The 10,000-nt window shown below is 37.4% G+C and overlaps 1 pseudogene; it reads left to right on the forward strand.

The window, feature by feature from the left end:
• LOC136847465 (serine protease filzig-like) overlaps positions 1-10,000 on the forward strand; it is a 79,014-nt pseudogene that overhangs the window by 2,243 nt on the left and 66,771 nt on the right.

A 10,000-nucleotide genomic window follows, 5' to 3' on the forward strand; every position in this document is an offset into this window, starting at 1 on the left:
TTGCAATAACATGGCAACGGCGGCAAAGAAATTTATTTTAATCACACACATGAAACATTTCTTCCAAAGTGATAGAAGAAACTTCTGGAAGTCATATGGCGATTAGTAGGAAAATCAGAACAAATCAATGCTGAGACCAAATAAAGTCAAGTAAACTCATAAATACAGGGTGAAGTAATATTGCAAATGAATGCAATAAGAAATACGTAAATACTATTAAGTCATTTGCTTTTGAGGAAGCAACAAGAATCTGTCGTTCACTTAAAGCTGCGTCAGCAACAATAAAAATAGACAGATGATGACGATGGCTGCTGGAAGACGCAGACTCGGCCAAAACAGAATTCAGTCACTCGGTTCCCGGAGAGTTTTGAATCTTGTTGACAAGTTTTGTGAATATCTGTTCTTCCCGTTTCAGGTTTTCTTGCTAATAGACAGGCAAACTGACAGACAAGATCGAAAACACGTCATCTTTGGTGAAGGTCATTACTAAAAGTCATTTTGCAAATAAAACTGAAAAATAACACAAAATGCGGCGCAGGGAATAGGAAATTAGCGGATACAGCATGGTAATGAAGAGCCAGAAAAACTGGATTTCCAGAAACGTCTGACTGAAGTAACAGATCAGGACCTTCTGCAAACCCGGAGATATTGTTATCTGATTGTAGAATAAGCTTATTGTTTTCACTGTTATTGTTGAATGTTTATTATTATTATTATTATTATTATTATTATTATTATTATTATTATTATTATTATTATTATTATTATTATTATTTATTAAGTTAAAACGAACCAATAACAAATGGCACTTTTTCTTGGTACGATAACCAAAGAAGACATTTCTTATCCCAGGGCCAAGTTCAGGAGTGGTTGATTGATTGATTATGTCTATTAAAACTGGCGTTACTACACCTAGTGTATTGACGACGTAATAAAATTAAATAGGACACTAAAAATAAATAAATAAGTTTAAAACGTATCCAGGAATGGTATATCTGCTCGTGGATGCTCTGCTGGGAAGCTTGGCGCCAGGTGGTTTGACGTCATTCTTTTTCTAAGTCATTGTTCTTGTTCGATTCGATTTTCTGTAAGTTTTCAATGAGAATAACAAAAACAACATTAATAATAATAATAATAATAATAATAATAATAATAATAATAATAATAATAATAATAATAATAATAATAATAATTTTCCGTAACGATTACATTAAGTATAAAACCATCTCAAACAGGTGCAAGATACAAGTAATTATAACACTGTTTCCTTACTATCAACTGCCTCTGCTTAGAAAAAGTGGCAGCCACATACTGATATTCTTCACAAAAGCTGTGATGCTGGAAGCCCCGTGCGTGCATCTTAGCCTTCTACGTGTTTGATTGTTTTGGAAAGGTTTTGTGACAGTTGTAATAAATTTCAGATAGGTTAGAACCAATGTGCTTATTACTTAGATTATCAGTTAGTCAGTTAATAATAATCTGTAATAATAATAATAATAATAATAATAATAATAATAATAATAATAATAATAATAATAATGGAGAAGCAAATCCACAGTTTTGTATCTGTACATATATTTAAAGACAAATCAATCTATATTGATTTGTCTTTAAATATATGTACATATACATAACTGTGAATTTGCTTCTCCATTTTAAGACTCATGCTACTATGGGTATTTTTTAAAAATAATAATAATAATAATAATAATAATAATAATAATAATAATAATAATAATAATAATAATAACAACTATGAGAGCCGTGGAAGAGTGGTTTAGCTCATCGATGGACTGGTTAAGCAACACAGGGGCTGGTCAGTCGCTGAATGGGTGACCGCTCTCCTCGGCGTTGATTCCTTGGGAAAGGGTCTTTACCACAATTTCCTCAGTCTACTCAGCTGTAGATGAGTACCTATTCCCGATGGGGTAGGGTCCAATTATGGGTTAAATAGCAAAACTCAGCAATGATGGAAAGAAATGAAAGGATAAAGGACAGCGATGTAAATGGAACCTCTGGCAACAGAGAAGCTTCGTCCGGCAGCCATGGATACAGCCCAATCGACGGGGAGGTCCGTCAGGTTACTGGAGGTCGTCATCCAGCAACTGACCACCACAACGACAGTAACCAGCAACCAGAGAATGGAGCTACAGAGGCAAACCAGAAGAAGGAATGAACAAGAGAAGAAAATAAGGAAATATGGAGATGCTACATCAGGAGCAACTCGACAGAAAGATGATACAGAAGAAGACTGGTCAACATCTGGAATGAGAGAAATAACACCCCTCAAACAGAACAGAGGCTGGCAGACCAACAGAAAGAGAGGAAATGGAAAGAGAAATAACACCCAGCAACGAAAGACAAGAAGACGAACTAAGAGACGATGACACAGAAAACGACAGGAATGATGAGCTACCAAACAATGACACACGAGGAAACACCGAAGATGTAACACAAAGAAACTAAGGGGGAAAACAACTGAAGTTAATGAAATAATGAGGCTAATACACACCACCAGTATCACAGAAACAAATAACCTGGCATATGCAGGAGCAAGACTAATAGCAGAACTCATGGGGATCCAAACACCAACACCAACAGAAACCAAAAAAGCAACCGCTTTGGAAAAGGCGTCTGGAAAAACAAATCATGGTGATGAGATGTGACTTGAGTAAACTGAAAGAGAAGGCAGAAAAGAGGCTAAGAAACAAGAGAGAAACTGAATGAGAAATGCAAAGTACAGACTAAACAACACAATAGAAGATATAAAACAGAGGCTTACAGGAATAGAAGATACCAACAGAACAAATTCTTAGGAACTAACCAGAAAAGACTATACAGCCAAAGAAGAGGGGAAGACAACCACCAGGAAATTCCTGAAGCCGAACCAAGTAAGAGACTGGGAAAACATTTGGAGCAATCTGGTATCACGCAACAAACATGTAACATGGGTGTAGGAAGTCAAGGCAGAAGAAATGGGGAGAATAAAACAAAGATTGACTACAAGAAAGCCTTCGACATGATACCACACACGTGGCTAACAGAATGTCTGAAAATATATGGGGCAGAGGAAAACACCATCAGCTTCCTAAAAATTACAATGCACAACTGGAATACAGTAGTTACAAGCTCTGGGATAAGACTAGAGGAGGTTAGCATCAGGAGAGGGATTTTTCAAGACAACTCACTGTACTGCAGAAGATGGATGCTGGGTACCAACTCAAAAAGGAGGCAACAGAATTAACCATCTGATGTTAATGGACGAAATCAAGCTGTATGGTAAGAGCATCAAGGAAATAGATACCCTAATCCAGACTGTAAGGATTGTATCTGGGGACATCAGGATGGAGTTTGAAATAGAAAAATGCGCCTTGGTCAACATACAAAAAGGCAAAGTAACAAGGACTGAAGGGATAAAGCTACCAGACGGGAATAGCATCAAACACATAGATGAGACAGAATATAAAACACCAAGAGATGAAGGACATGATCAGGAAAGAATACATGCAGAGACTTAAGGCGATACTCAAGTCAAAAATCAACGCCAGAAATATGACGAAAGCCATAAACACATGGGCAGTACCAGTAATCAGATACAGTAAAGGAGTAGTGGAGTGGACGAAGGCTGAACTCCGCAGCATAAACTAGAAAACTGGGAAACACATGACAATACACAAAGCATTACACCCAAGAGCAAATACAGACAGACTATACATAACACGAAAGGAAGGGGGAGGGAGCTACTAAGCATAGAGGACTGTGTCAACATCGAGAGCAGAGCACTGGGGCAATATCTGAAAACCAGTGAAGAGTGAAGATGAGTGAAGAAGGACTGATAAAAGTAGACGAACAGAGGAATGGCACAACACACCAATGCATGGACAGTACATGAGACAGACTAAAGAACTGGCCAGCGATGAAACATGGCAATGGCTACAGAGGGGAGAACTCAAGAAGTAAACAGAAGGAATGCCAACAGCGGCACAAGATCAGACCCTAAGAACCAGATATGTCCAAAGAACAACGGATGGAAATAAAATCTCACCCATATGCAGGAAGTGCAATATGAAAGACGAGACCATAAACCACATAGCAAGCGAATGTCCGGCGCTTGCACAGAACCAGTATGAAAAGCCCTCCACTGGAGCCTGAACAAGAAACACCAGCTAGCTTGCAGTAATAAGTGGTATGAACACCAACCTGAGGGAGTGATAGAAAACGGTCAGGCAAAGGTCCTCTGAGACTATGGTATCAGAACAGATAGGGTGATGCATGCCAACAGACCAGATGTGATGTTGATTGACAAAGTCAAGAAGAAAGTATCACTGATTGATGTTGCAATACCATGGGATACCAGAGTAGATGAGAAAGAAAGAGAAAAAATTGATAAGTATCCAGACCTAAAGATAGAAATAAGAAGGATATGGGATATGACAGTGGAAATTGTACCCATAATCACGGGAACACTAGGTACGATCCCAAGATCCCTGAAAAGGAATCTGGAAAAACTAGATGCCGAAGTAGCTCCGGGACTCATGCAGAAGGGTGTGCTACTAGAAACAGCGCACATAATGAGAAAAGTGATGGACTCCTAAGGAGACAGGATGCAACCCGAAACCCCACACTATAAAAATCACCCAGTCGAATAGGATGACTGTGAAAAAAAAAAAACTAATTATTAATGGTGTTTGTTTGTGATTATATTCATAGTAATTGTCTAATTACGAGAACACCAAATACGGAAAACCTTTCATAGCTGAATGTTACAAGTTATTTCACTATTGGAAGTCAATCTTTTCGTTCCAATTTTGTTTTGTAATTTGCAACAAGGTTTCTTTCTCGCTGTCATTTCTTGTCTTCTTTTTCATTGTAACTTAAATTTCTCTGTATTGATCTGTGTTGCTTCCTCTTATTCCACGTTTCGTTTTATTTTATGCCAGAAATGTTCGACAGTTTCCCTGGTTACAAAAATCGTGAAACAGTTCGACTTCCCTTATGCAGCGTGGACGGTACCATAGGGGCTTGTCTGAAACAGTCCAAGTGCCTGGGAGCAGGAGGCTCCTATGCCGGATACTGTGGCCTCTCCAAAGACATTTGCTGTGTTAGTAAGTAGTTCCACTTTTCTTCTATTCAGTTCGAGTGCATAAAAGACAGAGGATTCATATGAAACGTTTTAAAAAAAGGGGAGTAAAGAAATAACAGCCAGACTGACATTTGCTGAATATTTTTCTCGGAACTGACTGGACAGAGCTTTTGTTTGACCGTTTTTAGTTCATGAAAATAAAAAAAGAAATAAAAATTAGAAATTACATCGTTTGTGTTGGTAAATTTTTGTGAGGGCGCTGATGGAAGCGATTTGGAAAAAAAAAAAAAAAAAAAAAAACGGTAATAGAAATGACGATGATATTTTCCCCATGTCGTTTTCTTTTCATTTTCCATCCGAACATGACGAGTCAGAGCGCTTTAACTCAGTTTCCAGTACAGGAAAGAGAACAGTCAGCCAGTACAGTATTACTGCTCGGTTTTATTCCGAGAACTCCGTAATAGAGCTTAATAATTGCAATTTTTTAGTTGAAACTAAAACGAATTCACAGGCAGATTGGCTATACTTTTGCTTTGAATTTTCTTCGGGCGCAGAAACAAACTCGCCGTGTGTAATATGATAAAGTGCAGGATTTAATATTCAACGTAGGGGGTTAAGTCTTTTGATATATCGTTAATAGGATCCCTCTTTGTTTTTCTTCCATCGGTATGCAAATTTGCTTTTGCAGGAATTCTTACAAAGATATACCTGTCATCTACAGAGTCGTATGCTCTCTAAGCAGTTTCAGATTCTCCATAAGAGAATGTTTCTAACTAGGAAATACAGTCAGTCACATCATTCATTATAGGATGAATGACCGATAGTGCTGCTATTTCTCCTTTTCTCTTTCCATTTCTGCCTCTGGCCAAAAAAGAAAGCAATTCCTCTCACCTCCCGGTCCAATCCGCTCTCATCGCTCAGTTAAAAAGCTACGAGAAATATATGATTCGTTTTTCATCTTTATAACTTACGGATATTTTTAGAAGTTTATTTAAGGCATAGACTTCAGTAGGTTTTTGAAGTGGAATCATTAATACAAAATTGGTTTTAGAGTGAGCAACTTTACATCAGATATCATACTATTCATTTTATTAAACCATTTTGTCTTCTATTAATATATATTTCTTGAAAAATAATGGTTAAACAAATATGTTGCCCTATCAGTCCCCCAAAATCAAATCTTTATATGAAAATAAATTTTACTTGTGTTAGCACCCAGAAATCTCTGACTCAAGGGCCAATCGTCTTGATTAGCTTTCCTTTCAGAACGAGGAATTTTTCGCCCTGTTCCCTACACCTTGATTCAAATAACTAGTTTCTTTCCCAGAAGCGAGTCCGTCACCATAACAGCACTCGGCTCGTTTTGGGCAGCCTCATCTTGTCTCGATATCTTTTCCATCAAAGTGAAGATGCGAGTTCTTTCTCATTCGATTTCTAACCCTTGAGCCATTCCATTTCCATTCCAGTTGACCACACTTGCGGAAGTTACATGAGGTCTCACCACGCTTATTTCCGGAACCCGTCATATCCTGAAAAAGACGACGAAGCCCGACCCTGTATTTTTACCGTAGGAATTGGACGAGGCGTCTGTGGAGTCAGGTGAGTGAAGATGTCCTTTACCAGCACCAAAAGCAGTGAGTCAGTATGTTATCATTGGTTTTTCCTAATACACATTTCACTGTCTTCAATCGCGGTGGTATCTTTCAGTTTTTTATTTTTTTCATTTATATGGCTAAACACAGATTACAATGTACACATAAAGTCTCTGGACGAGTTTGCAGTTACGCAGTAAAATATCGTTTCCCATAAGGGTATAGTTTATTCACAGAGTAAAGTGCAATGAGGCAGGATAGGGAAGATCATGGAAGACTGTTCTGATTCTGATCCAAACTGGGTTATAATTCTTGTCAGGCTGATTGGGACGGGATTATAATAGACAAACTATTCATGTCCCTTCCTGAGCGAGGAGACCCTTGTTCAATTCCTGGATAAGAACAGGCAGATGGGCACATCGCTAAAGGCTCAGCGAGGCTTTGTTGATCTAAGCAATAGACTATGTACTTGGCAGTTCATAGACTGTGGAGGTCATAGGTACTGTGGAAAAGAGCACTGGGCTAGCAGCATCATGCTCCCCCTAAGTTGCTGGGAGTCGGAAGGCTAATACCTGAAGCTTTCCCTTGAAGAGAAAATTGCTTATGTTTAAATATATATATATATATATATATATATATATATATATATATATATATATATATATATATATATATATATATATATATATATATATATATATATATATATGGGCACTTATACGCCGGTGACTTTTACTTTTTCGCATATATTAATCTGGGTGATCAAAGTCACTGTCTGTCGTTGTTTCTAAGCCAGACTATAGATCGAATCCTGGCTAGATTATAATTCCCCATGAGATTAAGTTATCCAGCAGGTATGTGAAGTTGATATTAACGCATATGTGGCTTAATATTTGTAAATGTATGTATATTATATATACATATACACACGTATACATATATAGTGTTTGTGTATGTATGTAATTGTATACACCTAATTTCTTATTTAACTTGACAGATTAGACTTCGATAAGTTCGAATTAGCAAAATTTGAAGATGGCGTTTGCATCCGGGACACACTGACGATCCTCGGCACTAAGAAAGGGTCTACAACCCCTATTTGTGGGAACATGACCAACTGGAGTAGTGAGTATTTGTTTATCCTCAGTATTATCATTATGCCTTCTTAGTAAAGCGTAGTAATTCCTTGAGTAATGCTATAATTATTATCATTAGTACTACTTTGTTACTGCCTGCATTTTTGATTCAAGCTTTTGTTTGTTATCTCTCTTTCCCGACAGGCATAAATTCTCCAGATCCCCTTCTTCACACATGCCCCAAAAACTGGTGTTGCCTCCCCCTTATGGTTATAACCATAACCCACTTCCGCATTTCTGCTGCTCCAATCTCTTTTCTATTAACCTTCACTAACCGTCAACGTTTCACATCCATACAGCAAAGCTATTTTCACCATTATTCTCCTACTTGGCCACACAAATTCTGTTTTTCAATAAACTTGTCTATTCATTAATTACTCTTTTTGTTTCGCCAGTTTTATACTTAATATCCCTGTTATCTATCTACCAACCTAGCAAAATTAACCCATTTTTTCTTATGCTTCCTATATGTAACTTGATAGTAATCTGTGCCTGGCCGTTTGTCATGCTCATTTATTTTATCTTCGATATATTGATATTTATTCTTTTGTTCTCACTGTCCCTGTTCTCTTCCTATAACGTCTTTTCCAGCCCTTTCTCTGAATCAGCAGCCGGCAGAGTCATCAGTATCCACAATGCTGTAATTTTGTTAGTGAACCAACAACACTCGCACCACCCACAACTTCTGCTTTCTCCGTCACACATTCTCCCTGCAATGGAAACATATCAGGGGCATCACAAGGCTCTGTCTTAGCTGACGTTTCACTTCCTTCTGTTCTCTCTGCTTCCACTCAACATTTGCTGGTGGTTTTCCGTTCCAGTAATTATACGAACAATATTAATGTCAACAATATAGCTTTTTGGTATTCATGCATTCTTCTTGAATATTTTTTTAGTTTGTTGCTTTTGTTTTTATTGACAACCGATCTTTCTCTCTTGCAGCATCGTTTGCCGTTGAGGAGAGGAGTGAACTGCAGCTGGCTATGGTGGTACAGGGCGATCCGGAATACACATTCTCCATAAGTGTTACCCAGCTGGCTTGCGACGACGTTGCCGTGTTTATCTGTAAGTCACGAGAGAGAGAGAGAGAGAGAGAGAGAGAGAGAGAGAGAGAGAGAGAGAGAGAGAGAGAGAGAGAGAGAACCACTACGCGCACCACATAATCTGTTTTAATTGCTGTTAGAAAATTAACAGATAGAGAATTATATATATATATATATATATATATATATATATATATATATATATATATATATATATATATATATATATATATATACATATATATATGTATTTATCTACATATAATGTGTATGTGTATATATACATGCACGTCGTTGCTTTTCAAATTTGATAGAAAACTATGTTACCATCTATTGTTCATTTTCGTTCCTTAAAACTGCAATGAATGTGATTTGAATTAACAGATAACCTGCACAGTATAATGTTGCTTGTTTGCTGTGCATCTAAGCACACATTATTTGCTCGTACTTGAGGCATTATGCAAAGCTGTGGAGAACATTAAAGCTCCATGTTTCCGAAGTACATTTCTATTTATGCAAACATATCTGTATATAGTGATGTAGCTTTATCTATGTGCTACCTGTTCATTATTTTTTTTGCAATGTTTTCACTAATTCCCTAAAAATAATAACAGTAATAACACACTTTCAGCACCCACATACGCCGGCATCAGGAACGACGATGCTGCCTATTACACGCCAACAACAACGACGAAGAATCCCCTGCTCTCCATCATCAAGCCCCTCCTTCCCTCCACACCCGAACCTGACGGCGAGGACACTACTGAGGACCCTGCAGCCTCAACGACAGAGGGGTCAGAGGTAGCTGAAACCACAGAAGCTCGGTAGCGAAGTTGACGATGGCGACGGTGATGATGATGATGATAAAGATGACGCTGTGGACACGACAGATAATCCGGAGGAAGTTGGTCCCACAACTCTTAAAGTTGACACAATTCCCAAGCCTGTTATTAGAGAGGTAGGGTGCACATACTACTTTGATATATATATATATATATACTATATATATATATATATATATATATATATATATATATATATATATATATATATATATATATATATATATATATATATATAATATAGTATATTACCTGTGATTTTACAGTTTAATAAGAAAAAATTCTTAATCTGAGGTACATTTCG

The sequence above is a fragment of the Macrobrachium rosenbergii genome, chromosome 16 (assembly GCF_040412425.1).
Source record: "Macrobrachium rosenbergii isolate ZJJX-2024 chromosome 16, ASM4041242v1, whole genome shotgun sequence".
In the NCBI taxonomy this organism is placed as follows: Eukaryota; Metazoa; Arthropoda; class Malacostraca; order Decapoda; family Palaemonidae; genus Macrobrachium; species Macrobrachium rosenbergii.